Genomic DNA, 18,969 nt, shown 5'->3' with positions numbered 1-18,969 from the left:
GATATCTTGGTTGCTTCCAAGCTTTTGTCAGTTATGAATAAAACTACTATAGACATCTTTGTGGGTATAGATTTCATCTTCTTTGGATAAATACCAAGAGCTGCTACTGCTGAATCATCTGGCAAGAATATGTTTAGTTTTGTAAGAAACTGCCAAGTTGTTTTCCATTCTTTATTCTCAATACACATGGAAGAACATTCCTGTTGCTCCACATCCTCACCAACATTTCGTGTTCTGTTGTCAGTGCTCTGGATTCTGGGTATGTACTGGTGTCTCTTTTTTGTTTTAATTTGCATTTTCCTGATGACATATGATGTGAAGCATCTTTTTATATGCTTATTTGCCATCTGTAATATTTTCTTTGGTGAGGTATCTGCTAAGGCCTTTGGCTCATTTTTAATCCGGTTTTTCCCCCATTGTTGAGTTTTTAGGGGTCTTTGTGTATTTTTGATTAACAGTCCTTTGCCAGATGTGTATTTTGCAAATTTTTTCTCATAGTCTGTGCTTTGCCTTTTCATTCTCTTGGCATTGTGTTTCACAGAGTAGACATTTTTAAATTCAGTGCTTGTGCTTTTGTAGCTAAAGTTATTGCGAAAACCAAGGTCATTTAAATTTTCTTCTATATTACCTTCTACATGTTTCATGTTTAGGTTTATAATCCAATCTGAGTTAATTTTTGTGAAGAGTGTAGGATATCTGCCTGGATTTATTTTATTTTATATTTTTAGATTTAGCTTCACCATTGCTACAGAACCATTTGTTTAAAAGATTGTATTTTGCTCTCTTGTATTGCTTTTGCTTTTCTATTAAATATAAAATATAATTGATAATATATATTCTGTTGCTTTAATCTAGTCTCTCTGTGGTATTACAATATCATGCTTACAATTATCGTTATGGTAAACTTTTTTTAAAGATTTTATTTATTTATTTGACAGAGAGAGAGATCACAAATGGTCAGAGAGACAGCCAGAGAGAGAGATGAGGAGAAGCAGGCTCCCTGCTGAGCAGAGAACCCAATGCGGGACTCGATCCCTAGCCCCTGGGATCATGACCTGAGCCGGAAGGCAGAGGCTTAACCAACTGAGCCACCCAGGCGCCCAATCGCTTTAGTAAACTTTGAAGTCAGTCCTCAGTCTTTGTTCTCCTTCAACACTATGTTGACTATTGTGAGTCTTTGCCTCTCCATATAAACTTTAAAATAAGTTTGTTAATATTAAAAAAAAAGAACTTGCTGGAATGCATTAATTTTATAGATAAACTTGGAAACCAGTGACCTCTTGAGCTTAGCAGGAATTAGACCATGGACATCAGTTGTCACAGTGGTGCCTCTGGCAGAACCTATTGCAAATCCCTAGGCAAAATGAGACCTCAAGGATCTGAGAGAATGTCTAAGAAGTACTTGATACATCCCTTGGGTATGGTTTATTAAAGTGTCCACCTGTCTGAAAGCTGGGGAATCTAGATAAGGGAGGGAAAATTAGTTATGATAAAACATATCAACAAACATCAATAAATTTTGTAAAACTAATTGTCATGGCTCATATACAATATGACCAACAGAGGGACCATCAGAAGGAAAGCATCAGTTATGTTTATTGTGAAATTTTTTATTCAAAATAAAGCAATGTGAGGGGAAGACACAATGAGAAAATTACCATTTTTTAAATGGTAAACATCTTACAAAATGGAATAGGTTTTATATTCTAAGTAGTATATTGAAAAGTAAAACATTGGGGCGCCTGGGTGGCGCAGTGGGTTGGGCTGCTGCCTTCAGCTCGGGTCATGATCTCAGGGTCCTTGGATTGAGCCCCGCATCGGGCTCTCTGCTCCGCAGGGAGCCTGCTTCCCCCTCTCTCTCTCTCTCTCACTGCCTGCCTCTCTGCCTACTTGTGATCTCTGTCTCTCAAATAAATAAATAAAATCTTTTAAAAAAAAAAGAAAAGAAAAGTAAAACATTAAAAAAATAAAATTTCAGGGGCACCTGGGTGGCTCAGTGGGTTAAGCCGCTGCCTTTGGCTCAGGTCATGATCTCAGGGTCCTGGGATCGAGCCCAGCATCGGGCTCTCTGCTCAGCGGGTAGCCTGCTTCCTCCTATCTCTCTCTGCCTGCCTCTCTGCCTACTTGTGATCTCTGTCTGTCAAATAAATAAATAAAATCTTTAAAAAAAAATAAAATAAAATTTCAATGAAAAAAATTATTTAATTTTTAAAAAGGTTAAAAATAGCAGAACCATTTTTCTTATAACTGGAAAATACACTGTATATACATCTATCAAAATAACTTGTCATGGGGGAGCCTGGGTGGCTCAGTAGGTTAAAGCATCTGCCTTCGGCTCAGGTCATGATTCCAGGATCCTTGGATCGAGGCCCACATCGGGCTCTCAGCTCAGCAGGGAGTCTGCTTCCTCCTCTCTCTCTCTGCCTGACTCTGCCTTATTGTGATCTCTGTCAAATAAATAAATAAAAACTTTTATAATAAATATTTGAAAAATAACTTGTCATGTCTGGAATCAGGAGCATATGGAAAAAAATAATATCTGAGGACAATACTTCTGCCATGTTTTGTGCCTTGCTAATATTTTTAAACAGTCAGGCAAATTTTAGCCTTATTGAAACACCTGCTAAGATACCTGCAGTGCCTTTTGGAGCCCTATGACTATAAAAATTAATTGCAAATATTCAAAATGTTTACTATGGTGTCACTATTTAGGGCCACCACCAAGTATGTTTCAGAAGTAAGCATAACTGTTACTCTTCCATAATGCAAAAGGGCATATTTTCAGGAGTTCCATCTGCTGTACCAGGAGGTGAATCAAGTAATGATTTTTGTCTATAAAATAATTCACTTTTCAATCTAACATTCCTCATTCCACATTATAATAATAAAAACTAGGAGGAGACTAAAACAAACAAACAAATACAACTACAACAACCAGCTTTTCCTACAGTGGAAAAGTAAATATAACCTTAGGAGTAGCCTAAAATTTATTTTTAAATATTTTAAGATAAACGTTTTTGTTAGAAAACCATATATTTTATATTACTAAGAAATAACAGGCAACGTTTTATTAACTTCTAAAAAGTCTAGTTACTTGTATTTATCTATTAACTCATCTCTTTATGAAGTAGAACATGATCACACCTCTTGTATCTACCCAAGTTTGTATGCTTTGGTTGTTTTATGTTTGCTATTTCCTTGCTTAATTTTTACAATATTTGATACATAATAGTATCTTTAAGTCCATCTATGGTTTCACAGAATTTGTTTGAACTTCATAAAAATGTACCATACTTTTTGCACTGTCCTTGTTTTACTTCTCTATTAGCTTTCCAAGTTTTATTCACTTTACAGTGTGTAGCTATCATTTATTTTTACTCCTCCATAATGCTATGTTTACAAATTTGTGTTTATCTGTACTTTTAAAAATATCTTAATTATATACCATTTCTCATCTCACGTAACACTCATGTTACTTCTACACTTATCAGATATTATGTAACTGAAAACCACAACTCAGCAACAATAGAACACCATTTTTCAAAATTAAATGGCTTACCAGAATTCTTTAATTCTATCCTTTATTTGTATTAGATGACCCTTTATTCTGGTATTTGGCATTGTTCATATGGAGGAAAGCTTATAAGTTGATATTCCATAAATAGAAGGATTTTTATGATCGATTAATTATTTTCATTTAGAATGCATAGAATATGGTTGATTTAATATTTCTTTCTTACTCTCTGCCTGGAACATAGTGCTATCTATGCAATAGCCACTAAAATATTAAGTTAATTACCTAGACTTTAAACTGCATATTAATAGGAATAGCATACAGAACTCTTCTCAGATTGGGACACCTGGGTGGCTCAGTCAGTTAAACGCCTGAGCCTTTAGCTCGGGTCATGATCTTAGGGTCCTGGGACTCAGTTCTGCAACAGATTCCCTGCTTAGCCGGGAGTTTGCTTCTCCCTCATCCTGCTGCTCCCCCTGCTTGTGCTCTCTCTCACTCTCTATCTTACAAATAAATAAAATTAAAAAAATAAATTCTTCTCAGATAGCTAATATAGAATATCATCTTTGTATTCATCAAAGGGAAAGTGCCATATAATAATGAAATCCAGACTACTTCAAATTCACTTTTTAACCAGTAAGAAAGTACTGGAAACAAGCCAAAAATGTCTTCAATGAATTAAAGAAATAGATTGATTTTCAATATCTTAATGTTTCTAATGTTAAATTGCAAGATTTTTATACTAGATATCAGTGTAAATATTCATTATACAAGGATATTCTAAAAATAAACCTGAGAAAACTACTTGACATATATGATGACAAAAACCAATGTCAGTTTGGGTAAAACTTACAACACCTACCACCTGAAACTCTTGTTCTATATGGTGCCATCTTGTGATTCTGGGCAGCGGCAGTGAGCCACAGCTTCCAGTCAGCTAGAAGATTACAGGGGTGAACACCTGATATTCTTACAAGCATTCTATATATAGAACATATATATAGAATATATATATTCTTCTTTTTTTAGTGTAATATTTAATAAATTGCATGTGATATTTGATACTTTGTTATAAAATAGGCTTTGCTTAAGATGATTTTGCCCAAATGCAGGCAAATGTAAGTGTTCTGAGTATGTTTAAATAAGCTTAAGGTAAGCTATGATATTTGATACTTTTGGGGTATTAAATGCATTTTCAATTTTTTATGTGTTTCTCTGTACATAGCCCCCTTGTAAGCTGAGGAACATCTCTATATGTATATGTCGCCTTGGTATGGCTTACATATTATTGGCATGAAACATCTAGAACAGTACGTGTGCCATAGAATTGTCTACAACATCAAACAAGTTTCTTGAAAACTTGTGCCAAAGGGGTTATGTCTTTAAGGATTCTTATTTCAGAAGGGTTCTCTCAAACGTAAGATTTTTCAGAAGTTAAGTGAAAATCTGACCAAACTAAACATTTTTCCATTTTCCCTAGTGAGCAAAGATAGCTAAAATCTATCTGCCATTTTCAACACTGTACTCAACGATTGTAATTCTAATTTAAGAACAGATTATTTATATCAAAACCACATGTTGGCCTAATCTTATACAATATTCATAAGTCACACTCAGACCCTTGGACACTTTTATTTGTTGAGTCTATATGGTACTACGGACATTCATCTTTTTTGACCTCATAGCTTCATGTATGTCTATACTTTTGAAAATACATGCATCATAGTTCCATTGTAAAATGTCTGGGTTATAAAATGTGCTATGCTATCAAAATGGTAATAAGAACATACAAATGACCTGATGTAATGAACTGGACCAGATTGCCAGATATCACGTTTCATACCAGAAAGATTCAGTGGTAAGTTTTAAAATGGCCAGCTATACATTGACTGAATTATAACCCATTTAACTTCTTTCTTTGTGTACAGTATTATACATTAGTCAGTATTATAGTAGATAAGTACTTTGGACAGATGTAAATATGCTGTAATAAAAAATGTTTTTCTTCTTTCTTTTAGTCCTTTTTACTTGTAAGACTAGCCACAAATACCACGCCTCCCCCAAAATAATTTGCAATCCAAATTTATCTCTAAATGAATTTATTGCACAGAAAAATATGTATATATATATATATATACACACTTACAGAAGACATGTTCAAAAATAGTTACACAACAGCAGGGCCCTAAATGTAAGCAGTATAGTTGTTTTGTTTTGTTTTGTTTTGTTTTGTTTTGTTTTGTTTCTTTTAAAAAAAGAGGTTATGTGAAATATTAGGATTTTATTTCCAGGCGTAGTATTTCAAGACAGTTAACTACACCTATGGTGTCAACAGCCTCTTGTTGGCAGTATGATTTTATTGGCTCCATGGAATAACAGAAAGAATTTACTATTGCTTCTTTCTTTTATGACACACACAGAAAAAAAAAATGACACATTTGCTCAAGACCAACCAGAATCATTTTAACCTATCAAAATTGATGGGAGGCCTTCACTGCCAAAGTCACTGCTGCGTTTTCACAATTCACTGCAGACAATCTGCTACTCCCATTATGATAAAGGAGAGAAGAGTCATAATCAGGGAAGAAAGCTAGATTAATACTTGTAATTATCATTGAATATTTAGCCTGCTATAGGTTTATTATTATTAGTGTCATTTGATAATTTTCTCTCATTTTATTAAACACAACTGTGAGTAATTACGCTACCTAATATTTCTCTGTATTGGCTGACTAGCTAGCAAACATTCATGAAAATATCCATTAGCCACACATATAAAATGCTGCATTATGATGCTGTTGAATCAGAACATACCACTACCTGATCCTGTAGCTCTTTGAGGATTTGCAAATCAATTAATTCTATGTTTATTGGATTCTTCCCATACAATTAGAAAATTTATAATCGAGTCCATGAACATTATTAGTTTTACCATTTTAAACCAGCAATCACACTTTGATTTTTACAACAAAAGCAGAAATATAAACACACACATTTGGATCAGTTTTCTCTTAGACTGTCTGGACTTCAAAATCCTATTCCTCAAGATGATGCACACCAAAGTTCTGGATTAAACAAGAAATTAGATGGCACCTGAACACTTGGTTTAATATTCTCAAAAGGATTATGCAACTTCTTTCTTACAATATGACATTGTTTTACAAAGATCTACACTTTTATAATGTTAGTATTTATAATAATCAATAAAGTCAATTAATCATGATTAAAAATCAAACATAAAAATTTCTACTTTTTGCTTTTGCCCCCTCCATTTAGAACTTATTTATAGCCTGATAATTCAAAGGTCCCTATGTTTATGAAAATCTGGACAGAAATAGCTCTAAGATCCCATTCAGAACTTGATATTAATCTAAGTCTTTTGGCTCCATTTATCCTGAGAGCAAAGAGTAGGACAAAGGATTTGAGTACTGTTAGTTTATCTGGGAGATTATCCAAGGTAGAAAAGAATGGGAAAGTGATACAGTGAAGAAGCAACTTTGTCAAAGAGGTACATTGTTGATATAATTGTTGTGGATAGAAAATGAAGGCTTGCTTTTACTGAAAGGTCCTGAGAAACTTCTTTAAGTTGTCCTCATGAAGACCTGAAAACTGACAATTTTACCTATGGTTCTTATTTCCACTTCACTGAGAGCTGTCCTCAGAGGACATTAACTCTCCTACACTTTTGGGTTGTGTTGGAGACATTCTAAAATGAGAGAGAGAACATGAGATGCTATCAGTGTTAAGTAACTGCAATTTCCCATGGAACTATCCACCACAGGTTTGGCTATAATCAGGTGTTGGGCCTTGATATCAGAGGGATTTGAGGCAGTATCATTTTAGGTTAATCATTATATCTGAAATTTCCAAAAACTACAACTGATGAAACTTTGATTATAAACCTATAAATATAACAATAAATCTACAGTATTCAAATTATTTTCATAGAAATACACAAACAAAGCATCAACTGATTAATATTTAAATGTTACAAAATACTGAACTGAAAGAATTTGGTCATATAACAACGTGTAAGAAGTAGAGCTTAGGTTTAGGTTAGAAGTCAGGATGCATTTGGGACTCAGTTAAGAAATTGAATGGAGGGACGCCTGGGTGGCTCAGTGGGTTAAGCCGCTGCCTTCGGCTCAGGTCATGATCCCAGGGTCCTGGGACCGAGCCCCAAATCAGGCTCTCTGCTCAGCAGGGAGACTGCTTCCTCCTCTCTCTCTGCCTGCCTCTCTGCCTGCTTGTCATCTCTCTCTGTCAAATAAATAAATAAAATCTTAAAAAAAAAGAAATTGAATGGATGTCTGACTATCTTATAGGTTTGCTAAAAATCAGTGACTTTGTGTTCACGTGTGGCTATGCGGGAATTTTTAACTTTCTCTAAGAAGTTATTAGATTGATTATATAATGGCAGTAAAGGATGGGGAAAAGCAAAGTACAAACCCCATAAAGACAAAGACACTGAGTATGAGAAAAGAGTAATAGATAAGAAGAATCAATGCATTTGAGGAAAATGGGAATTGAAATACACAATGATTGTTGATTTTTTTAGATGCAGAAATCAAAACTAGCTTGCAAGAAGGAAATAACAGAAGACATGTTGTGAAAAGGCAGTAACGTGGAATAAAGGAGTAGGGAGAGCATATCAGGTAATTTGGATAGGAAGGAGTTAGGAGATAATTGCTTGATAAATTTTATATGGCCCACTTAAATGCACAGATTTCTCTTCTTTAAGTTATATGGAGAACAGGGTGTCCTTTCTCTTCCCTTTCAGAGCACCCGAGGTGTACTCTTTCAGACTGAAAACCTGAAAAGCTCAGGACTCAGTTGCTTAAGCACAGCTGAGAGGACATATTTCAATTAAGATTTACAGTTTGCTGTAGGTAGTAGACTGTCAAAAGTGGTTTAACCATATTTTTCATTTAACAAGAAGACTACAGAGAGTGTTTTCTGGTGTTGGTTCAGAGTCTTAAGAAAGTCAAGTGAACTATCTTAGAGGTTTTCATGGCTTTTTATTCACAGTTGCAAAAATTGCCGTTGGAGTTCTCACTATTAAGCCCACATTTCTGGCAGAAAGATAGAGGTAAAAGAGAATGATATCTTGTACGACTGATACTTTGTCATATGGTTACAATGTAACTAGAAAAGAGACAATAAAATATTTGATGTTGTTTTAAGTTTCCTTGTTGTCAATCCCTCAGTGCTTTCTGATACTAAAGGAAAAAGTAGATGGATATTGACCTGGCAACTATCAACACCTGTCAGTCTCTCTTGGATAACCAATATCTCTATAATCTCTTCTTCCCAGTAAAAAAATAATAAAATATATTCATAAACCACACTGTGCCATCTCAAGTTACTGCACCAAGATAAAATTACAATGATTTTCAGTTGTTCCAAATGGACAGAATACCCTTCCTTATGATATCATGTCTTATAAGATAGATAATTGGCTTGCTACCAATATACCCAGATGAGACTGTGGAAGAGACAGGAAAAAAATAATAATATTTATTTATTCCTTGGGTTGACCCTGTTTACACAGATGCATTACTATTAGAAAAGGTTGGTTTGGGACATTGGAATGAATTTACTTAATGGGTCTGTATGTAATTGGGTTGGAGAAAATTTTTAATTTCTACAAAAATTATTAGAATTCTATCTTATTCCCTTTTGATAATTTTCACATGTTAACAAAGCCAACGTTTTTGTCTAGCAGACAAGATCTTAAATCCTAACAAAACTCAATTTTTTCCTTTTTTTTTTTAAGTTTGAGAGCCTCATGTTCTCTCATGCTGCTTTAAATACAACTCAAAAAAACAAAAGGAGCTAAATGGGGCAGTAAGCCCAGTCTTTTTATTTTAATTTATTTATCTTATTTTTAATTAAAAAATTAAAGATTGTATTTATTTATTTGAGAGAGAGAGAGCATGAGTGGGGCAGGGGGATGTAGCTGCAGAGAGAGACTGAGAAGTATACTCCCTAATGAGCAGGAATCCCGATATGGGGCTCGATCCCAGGATCCTGACTGAGATCATGACCAGAGACAAAGGCAGATACATGTGCAAAATCCCTTTTTTTCTGGGAAACAATACTTTACAAGAGATGTTTGAAAAAGTACTGGGGAAACAACTTTAATCAGAGATACAAAAATTTAATTGACTTCTGTAAAGCTACAGGGATCCAAATGATGGGAATCCCAGGCCGTTTAGGTTGTGGACCACAGAGTATTCTTCTCTGTAATATTTTATTTTCTTCCATGTCTACTAACTCCAGTCCAAGTTCACTGATCTCTTTTTAGATAGTGCAAAACATGGCAAAGAATACCAAACAAGTGCCCAATATTCTACATTTATTACATCATTTCTCACATATAGAAGTGTGTTATCAAGGCTGGTTCTGTGAACGAACCTAGTTATGCTAAAGTGTGTTTTGTTCTCCAAAAATTAAATTCATGATTATCACACAATTATAAAATACTTGTGTCAAGAATTTTTATTCAAAAATTAATAAGAGAAGCAGATATTAAAACTAGTTCACATGGTTATTTGGGATATAAGCAGAGTTGTGCAGCAGAAGTGCTCTGGGCCCATAATTTGGGTTATAGAATTTATGTTTTCTAATGAAAAATCACTAACTTGCATTATTGTTAACAAGAATCCTGTGCATTACCATCAGTTTTCTCCATTATAACCTCTTGCTCTACAGTTTGTAAATAACTTTGTCAATAGCAAGCTAATAAACGGGGTGACTCCAATGGATTGAGATAATCTCCAGAGTTTCTGCTACATAATGAACAGGACTCCATTGAAAGGACACCTAAGAGTTTATTTTGCCCAAAAATTTGATCACTTTTTTCACTGTCCTTACCTATTTTCCAAACCTAGTTCTTTTCAGTCTACAGACAACCCTGTATCTGACTGACTTGTTAATTCTGGGAATGTCTTGCAGATTAATTTGCTTGCCCGAGGTGGTTCCTCTAATTGATGTCTAAGAACCCTAATTAGTTAAGAAAACTTTTTTTTTTAACATTTTCATTGCTACTTATTATTATTATTATTATTATTATTGCTAATATCTCTATTATAAATAATTCACAAGGGCATCTTTCTGACAAAAGACAAAGAGCTGGCTACTAGTAGAAAAAGTACATTTGACTCTGTCAGTGAAAGTGGTAAAGGGATTTGAGAAAATAAGGCAAAGCAGTGGAATTATGTGTTAAAACTTTAAATATTATAGACACATTTACTTAATTTCTAATACTGCTTATAATTAAAAAAGATGTTTTCCATGAACCACGCATTACAACAAATATATTGTTTATACAGATTAAATTTTCATCAAAAGGGACGCCTGGGTGGCTCAGTTGGTTAAGCAGCTGCCTTTGGCTCAGGTCATGATCCCAGCATCCTGGGATCGAGTCCCGCATCTGGCTCCTTGCTCGGCCGGAGCCTGCTTCTCCCTCTACCTCTGCCTGCCATTCTGTCTGCCTGTGCTTGCTCTCTCGCCCACTCTCTCTGAGAAAGAAATAAAATCTTAAAATAAATAAATAAATTTTCATCAAAAAATTATAAGTGTATTTTTTTGTAGGATCATGATAAGCATTTTGCAGATGAGAAAAGTGAAATTTAGAAAAGTATGTCTCTTCAAATCCCTCATACAATATCTGGCCTAGATAGAAGGATATACTATCACAATTGAGGAAGATAATTGAGATTACTTAAAATGATAAACTTTACTGTATAGGGTTTTTTACAAGTTTGCCACAGATTCACATTTTTTAAAATATATATCTATTTGTGTAAAGAGAATGCACTGAGAAGTAAAAAGATAGTGATATATCAGTGCTACCAACTAATGGCTATAATATCATCACCTTATTTATGAACAATGAAACAGTGTGTAATATTTAAATAAATTTAAATAAATTCCTATTTATTTTATATATTTATAAATTTAAATGAATTCCTATTTATTTATTATTAAAGAAATTCCTCTAACAAACAGTATGTTTTGAAGGTTGCTAGCAGGAAAGTGTTGTACGACATGGAAGTAATCAGAAAATGTGATCTAAAATTCTGCTTTCAAGGGCGCCTGGGTGGCTCAGTGGGTTAAAATTCTGCTTTCAAGAAGCTATAACAGTAAGTACTGAGCATTAGCTATTATATGCTATGGATGAATAACTGAAATCTACATTTGAAACTATTGGTACACTATATGTTACCTAATTGAATTTTAAAAAGTTAATAAAAAAAAACCACTATTTTATAAAACAATATTCCCAACAGGCTCTTTTGCTTTAAAATACTCACTTTGTTTCCTCTCCGAGAGAACACCAAATGGCGGATGACGCCGGTGCTGCGGGAGGGCCCGGAGGGCCCGGGGGCCCTGGAATGGGAGGCCGCGGCGGTTTCCGCGGTGGCTTCGGCAGCGGCATCTGGGGCCGGGGCCGGGGCCGGGGCCGTGGTCGGGGCCGGGGCCGAGGCCGCGGAGCTCGCGGGGGCAAGGCCGCGGACAAGGAGTGGATCCCCGTCACCAAGCTGGGCCGCCTGGTCAAAGACAAGAAGATCAAGTCCCTGGAGGAGATCTATCTCTTCTCCCTGCCCATCAAGGAATCTGAGATCATCGACTTCTTCCTGGGAGCCTCCCTCAAGGACGAGGTTTTGAAGATCATGCCTGTGCAGAAGCAGACGCGCGCGGGCCAGCGGACCAGGTTCAAAGCATTTGTCGCCATCGGAGATTACAATGGACACGTCGGTTTGGGTGTCAAGTGTTCCAAGGAGGTAGCCACTGCCATCCGCGGAGCCATCATTCTGGCGAAGCTTTCCATTGTCCCTGTGCGGCGAGGCTACTGGGGGAACAAGATCGGCAAGCCCCACACTGTCCCGTGCAAGGTGACTGGCCGCTGTGGCTCTGTGCTGGTGCGTCTCATCCCCGCCCCCAGAGGCACTGGCATTGTCTCGGCCCCTGTGCCCAAGAAACTGCTGATGATGGCTGGTATTGACGACTGCTACACCTCGGCCAGGGGCTGCACTGCCACCCTAGGGAACTTTGCCAAGGCTACTTTCGATGCCATCTCCAAGACCTACAGCTATCTCACCCCTGATCTCTGGAAGGAGACTGTGTTCACCAAGTCTCCCTATCAGGAGTTCACGGACCATCTTGTGAAGACCCACACCAGAGTCTCTGTTCAGAGGACCCAGGCTCCAGCTGTGGCTACTACATAGTTTTATACAAGAAAAATAAACTGAACTAAAGCTTGAAAAAAAAATACTCACTTTGTAATGAGAGTCATTACTTTTGTCTAGCCAAATCTTATAGCACTGTTTATCCCTTCCCTGCTTTATCCCTTCCCAGTATCAATAAAGGCTCACTTGGGTTACCTAGAAGCCATGAGAAAGCTTGTAATAGATCTGGCTGGTTTTCACCAGCAATTTGACCACCATGTGCACAGGGAAGTCTATTGATAAAGGCTTTATTGCAATAAGTTGCAAATACATGGATGATTTTGAATTCTCTTTCTTGAGGTCTTGTTTCATGATAATAAATTTAGGGTGGCTTATTGGAATGGATGTTATTAACATATCTTCATAGTTATAAGCACATGGAATTGTAAAATAGATGAATGAATGTGGCATTACTGACAACTGTCCTCATTTTGAAATCAAATTACAGTGTACTAAGATGAGGAAGCAAAGCAGATTTGGGATTATGAGTGAAATAATTTAAAAAAGTCTTGGGGTATGATCAGACTATTGGGTAATTCAGTAGAAAAATGTCTACTGATTGAGATTCTGTGTTCCCTGATTTCAGAGAGAAGTTAAGATAAATAAGTAACACGAGGAGACTAGGAAGCCAAACATAAGTGATAATTTTGTGCCAGGGTGTGTTTACATCTGTTTATCTTCTTGCTTTACCACTAAGGTTGCTCCTAGAGGAGAGTTTAAATATGTGTTGGAGCTAATCTCTGTGGATTACACAAGAAACCACATCCTACAGCTCTCCCTGAAACACCCCTTATGATTTCAATGTAATTTGGTTTTTGCATTTTTAGAAATAACAAAATACTTTGCAAACTCGTCTACTTTATTACCATCACAAGTGAGTCAGCTGACTCCACATTTTAACACAGTGACAGTCACAGAGGAATGGAGGAATGAGTAGAGTTATCAATATATGTGCTTTTAAGAAGTATGACAGGGTAGCAGCTATTTCCAGGAACCAAAACATGGGTCAGCAGCTGTGCAGGAAAAGTGATGGAATAAATGACTCATTTCAGAGGAGTTCTATAACATATTAGTTCTATAATGTATCTTCAGCCCCCAATTACCCGCTTTGATCTAAAGATAAGGATTTACAGTTAAGGTCCCATTTATGATTTGACTGGTGTGGTCTGAATCATTTTTACTATTGTTTTGACTATTACTTGAAGCCTATAGTAGTACTTGGGATATGTGTTGTGTATTCTGTGAACATGTGCTATTTTTAGATTAGATAATTTCTGTCTCGAACCCCTGTTCATTTGTTTGTTTTTGTTTATTTGATAGTGGTTTCAGTAAATGGATATATCTGAAAAATTGCAAAGCCACTATTAAAACAAGTTATTATTATATATAGCATGGAATTGCACATTCCTCCTTTGAATCCGACAGAGCTTCACCATATCCTTAACAATTTGGGAAAAACATGCTATTATTTTTCTTTATAAAATTTCTCCTGTTAGGCTGTGATGGTTGTCATCAGCAGTAACTCCTCTGAAGGCTTTGTCAAAAGAGTTGAAAAAATTGGAAAGGTGTGTGAATGAAGCTGTTTGCTGAATATAAAGAAAAGAGCATTGAAGTACAATTCACACTCTTACTTCTCCTTCTATGCTTTCAGATGTTTGACATTTGAAAATTTTGCTTCTAGAAGAGATGCCCTATATAATTCTTACTTTAAGGAGCAAGTTGCTTTTATAATTTTTTTATTATTCTACCATTCCAGTATTTCCATTTAAATTAAATTCAATACCATTTAAAAAAAATCAAAAGTGCAGCCAGTATTCAATTCCTGGGCTAAATAATTTTAGAAAGCTTTGTGTTATTGAACCTACAGGGTTTTTCTGTAGTTTTAACTCTTTCTTTCTGTGATTTTTCCCATTAGTCACGTAAGTGACTGCAATATAACAGACATTGAGGATAAAGAAGGACTGAATAGAACAATCCTTGGCCTCATGAAGTTGAGAATCTAGCAAGGGAGTCAAACAATTCAATCATTCAGAGACAATTTATTGAGTGCCTGGCCTAAAATGAGCACAACAAAACCCCAGGCCAGAGGAATCATTTTAATGGGAGAGATAGATAATAGGTAAGCCAACTTTAAAAAAAAAATCATACTGCTTTTTCTTTAATAGAGATGCATATTTGAACTAAATAAGCACATTTTAAAAAGAGCAGTGATTGAGAAGAGGTTTTTTAACTGAGTGGTCCGAAAGGGCCTCCCTGAAAAAGTCTGTTTTGAACAGATTTCTGAATAATATCAGCTAGGAAGCTGCGTAAAAATCTCAGGGATGGGTGATTTTTCCAGTCGAAAAACTCTAAAGGCTCCAAAGTCACAATAGAGCTATAAGTTTCTCTAATAAAGTAACTTCTGACAAAGAAGGAGAAGAAATAACTAACCCAGGTTTGAAAGAAAAGGGACAGACTTTCTATGGAATTCATATTTAATTAAAGCTCTAAAGGACAAAAATACAATAGAGCAAAATTCTGGTCACGCTGATATACCTAACGAAAGTTCATAAACAAGGTGTGGGTAGCAAAGAGTGTGTGGGAATGTTGGTAAGAACAGTGGGGAAGAGTCATCCCTGAACATGTTCTTAAATGAAGCAATTCTTGGGTTGTTTTAAAGGGTAAATTGGAGTTTGCCTAAGTGATTAGAGAAGGATGCCTCAGCTTATGGAAGTTCAAAGCCATAAAGATGTGATAAACTACTGCAGATATTTTCATGTATATTTGTTGTTGCTTCTAGTAATGGTGATCTAAAAACTCCTACTTAAGACAACTAAAAATCCAGACAAAATAGCTTTTAAAGTTAAAAATATCAGAATGATTATAAAAATAAGTGAGGGATTACTGGGCCAAAATACGAAATACAATGAGAGCCTAGAGATATATGCCCTGAAGCCATTTTAGCTATGAGAGCATTTGAAACTGCTAAAACACACTGAGCTGTGTTGTTAATAGACTCTTGATACTAGAGAAACAAATCCAGCAGCAATCAAATTTGAGGACTTTGGTACAACCCAAATTTAACTTGAGATCCACAATGCACAAGGAGAAGCAGAAATAAGACTATAGCCTACCTTGCCTTCTGTGTAAACTGAGAAAGCCAATCACTGAATTTGGAGTATGATTGTCTTGTAGAGTCTCAGATATAAGAGAAAATCCTACCAAGGAGGACCATACCGTTATTATAGCTCTTAATTATCCCTACTCAATAAGAGTTTCAAATATAATGTCTTGAACATAGCAAAATGTAACAAAGCACACAAAGAAAAACCATTAACAAGATTTGATAGACAAAATGGGATTAAGTATGATGTTAAAATGATCAATAAAGATTGTAAAATGGCTTGATTACTCTGCTCAAAGAAATGAGAGGGGAAGCAAATTGAACAAAAAACTGACACTAAAAATGATATTGAGAAAGGTTTTATAAATGAACCAAATGGATACTCTAGAACTTTAAAGATATGACAGCTAATTTAAGATACCACAGGGGTGCCTGGGTGGCTCACTTAATTAAACCTCCAATTCTTTTTCCTTTTTTTTTAACACCTTACTTTTATTTTATCTCTTTCAATTTGGCTCAGGTCATGATGTCATGGTTGTGAAATAGAGCCCAGAGTTGGGCTCTGTGCTGAGCCTGGAGCCTGCTTAAGATTCTTTTCCCTTCTTTTTCTATCCCTCCCTGCACTCTCACTTGCTCACTCTCTCTTGCTTGCAAATAAATAGATAGATAGATAGATAGATAATAGACAAAGAAAAATAAAAGCAGATTATGAAAATAAATATAAAGATTTTGAAATGAAAACAAGTTCAAAATAAAATAGAGAAGACCTACACAGCTAAAAGTTCATTCAGAAAATCTACTATTAAAGAAGTCAGTATGACACAGTGTTAAGATATCAAAAGAAATGAAATCTTGCCATTTGCGACAACATGGATGGAACTAGAGCGTATCATGCTTAGCGAAATAAGTCAAGCAGAGAAAGACAACTATCATATGATATCCCTGATATGAGGAAGTGGTGATGCAACATGGGGGCTTTAGTGGGTAGGAGAAGAATAAATGAAACAAGATGGGATTGGGAGGGAGACAAACCATAAGTGACTCTTAATCTCACAAAACAAACTGAGGGTTGCTGGGGGGAGGGGGTTTGGGAGAAGGGGGTGGGATTATGGACATTTGGGAGGGTATGTGCTTTCGTGAGTGCTGTGAAGTGTGTAAACCTGGTGATTCACAGACCTGTACCCCTGGGGATAAAAATATATGTTTATAAAAAATAAAAAGTTAAAAAAAAAAAAGATTTGAGCATGTACTTTACAGAAAGGGTAATCCAAATGGCCACTCATATATAAAAACTGTTTATCTTTATTATGAATCTGGAATTAAATTAAATTAAATTAAAAATAAATTAAAACCTAAAATGACATACTATTACACACTTACCATATTGGGCAACAGTAAAATTGCCTTGCAAGAATGTGAAAGAATGAAAGTGCCCATAATAAAAACATTTGAGGTAAGTTGGACAATATTTAGAAAACTTAAAAATAAAAATAAAAATTTGGTCCATTCCTAGAAATACAACATGGAACTAAATGAATATTTTCACCAGGATATGCAAACAGATGATTATAGCTATTTCATTCATAACGGCAGTTCAGTAGTGGTCTATTTGCACAATGTTACATTAAATAAGAGAGAATATTAACAAACTGGGAGGAGGGGCTAGGTTGTTATCAGAAACAGATCTTCTATGGTGCTGATTATGTTCTATTTCTCAAAATCTTTAAGTTAAAAAGTTTTCAAATTTATATCTAGATAGATAGATGATAGATAGACAGATATCCCAGAAGCTGCAATGCTAGGCTAAGACCAGGCTTTAAAGGGCTTTTCTATACTCTACTAAATACTTGAAACCATTCATTATATCATAGCTCAGTGTTCAAATCTCCATTTGTTTCCTCAGGTTCCTAATATTTACCTTAAGGTGACCTGATTCAGACTTTTGATCACCTTTGTCTAAATATTTCTATTTTAACAAAGTCCTTTTTAACACTGAGAGACTAAAACTTAGAAAAATACTCTGATTGTTATCTCACTAGGGTGGAAAATATATAGTTACCCATTAACTAATGATATCCATGTCTACATTAGATCCGTGGCATTTTTAATTCTTGGGAGCTTTTGGTTAAATGAAATTTTTAAGCTTCCTTTAAAGGAAGCTTTAAGCCATCACCACATGAATAAAATTAAAGAACCAAATGAAAACAGGCCAAGTATTTACAGAGTAATAGAATGTGCAGTGGAAAGAGTACAATTCTGAAATCATAAAGCCTAAATTAGTGTGATGCATTTTTGCTACCCATGTAATCATAAACCAGTTATCTAAATGTGTTAGCCTCAGTTTTTTCACCCATGAAATGGTGATGATAATACTTATTATGCAGCGTTGTTGTGTGGATGTGATGAAGCATGGAGCATGAGAGTCTCATATTCCATGCTAAAATGATAGCTATTTTTATACTTATAATAATTCTAGTAATAGTAATTAAATTGTTCAAAATGGTAATATTCATTTATATTGAGGCATTGTATTGACTATTATTAGACACATTTACCAACATAAATTTCATTTTACTTTACCCCCTCTGAGGATATATATTCCCTAATTCAATATGAATCTCCTTATGAATAATAATTATCATAATAAATATGCTGATTTTTTTTCTATTTGTTTTTAAGGAGGTATCCTTTACTGTTGAACATAAAGAAACTTAAGCAAGTCTGTCTTATTCAAACTTTGCATGCTGCTTTCTTATGAAACTAGATTATAGAGTTGTATGAAATAAATTCATGCAGTTAAGACATTGATGTTTGGAACACTGGGTGGTCAGTTTAGTATTTCAAAAGAAGATTTTAAATTTAAACCTTAAAACTGAGCTCTTTCAGCCTTTTTTATAGACCATCCTTCATGCTTCATAAGTACTCCTCCATTGTAAACTAAGTAATAGTTTTTGTCACAGTGTATATACCAAAAATGGATTTTATATTCTATTATTTCAGAGTTAGTTGCAGTTTCTACTGCCTTACTTCCTTTTTTGAAAAATAGATTAATTCTACAAAAAGTTTTTTCCAGCTTTATTGAAAAAAATCGACATATTTGTAAATTTAAGAAATGATTT

The 18,969-nt window shown here is 35.2% G+C and overlaps 1 pseudogene across 1 annotated transcript; it reads left to right on the top strand.

The window, feature by feature from the left end:
• Positions 1-11,846: 11,846 nt before the first annotated feature.
• Positions 11,847-12,791, top strand: LOC309857354 (small ribosomal subunit protein uS5 pseudogene; annotated as a pseudogene). Its single transcript has one exon. The product of its transcript is annotated as a small ribosomal subunit protein uS5 pseudogene (transcript).
• Positions 12,792-18,969: the final 6,178 nt, after the last annotated feature.

This window comes from Mustela nivalis, assembly GCF_964662115.1.
Source record: "Mustela nivalis genome assembly, contig: HAP1_SCAFFOLD_643, whole genome shotgun sequence".
NCBI lineage: Eukaryota > Metazoa > Chordata > Mammalia > Carnivora > Mustelidae > Mustela > Mustela nivalis.
The sequence above is the reverse complement of the archived record's forward strand: the minus strand, read 5'-3'. Positions and strand labels throughout refer to the sequence as shown.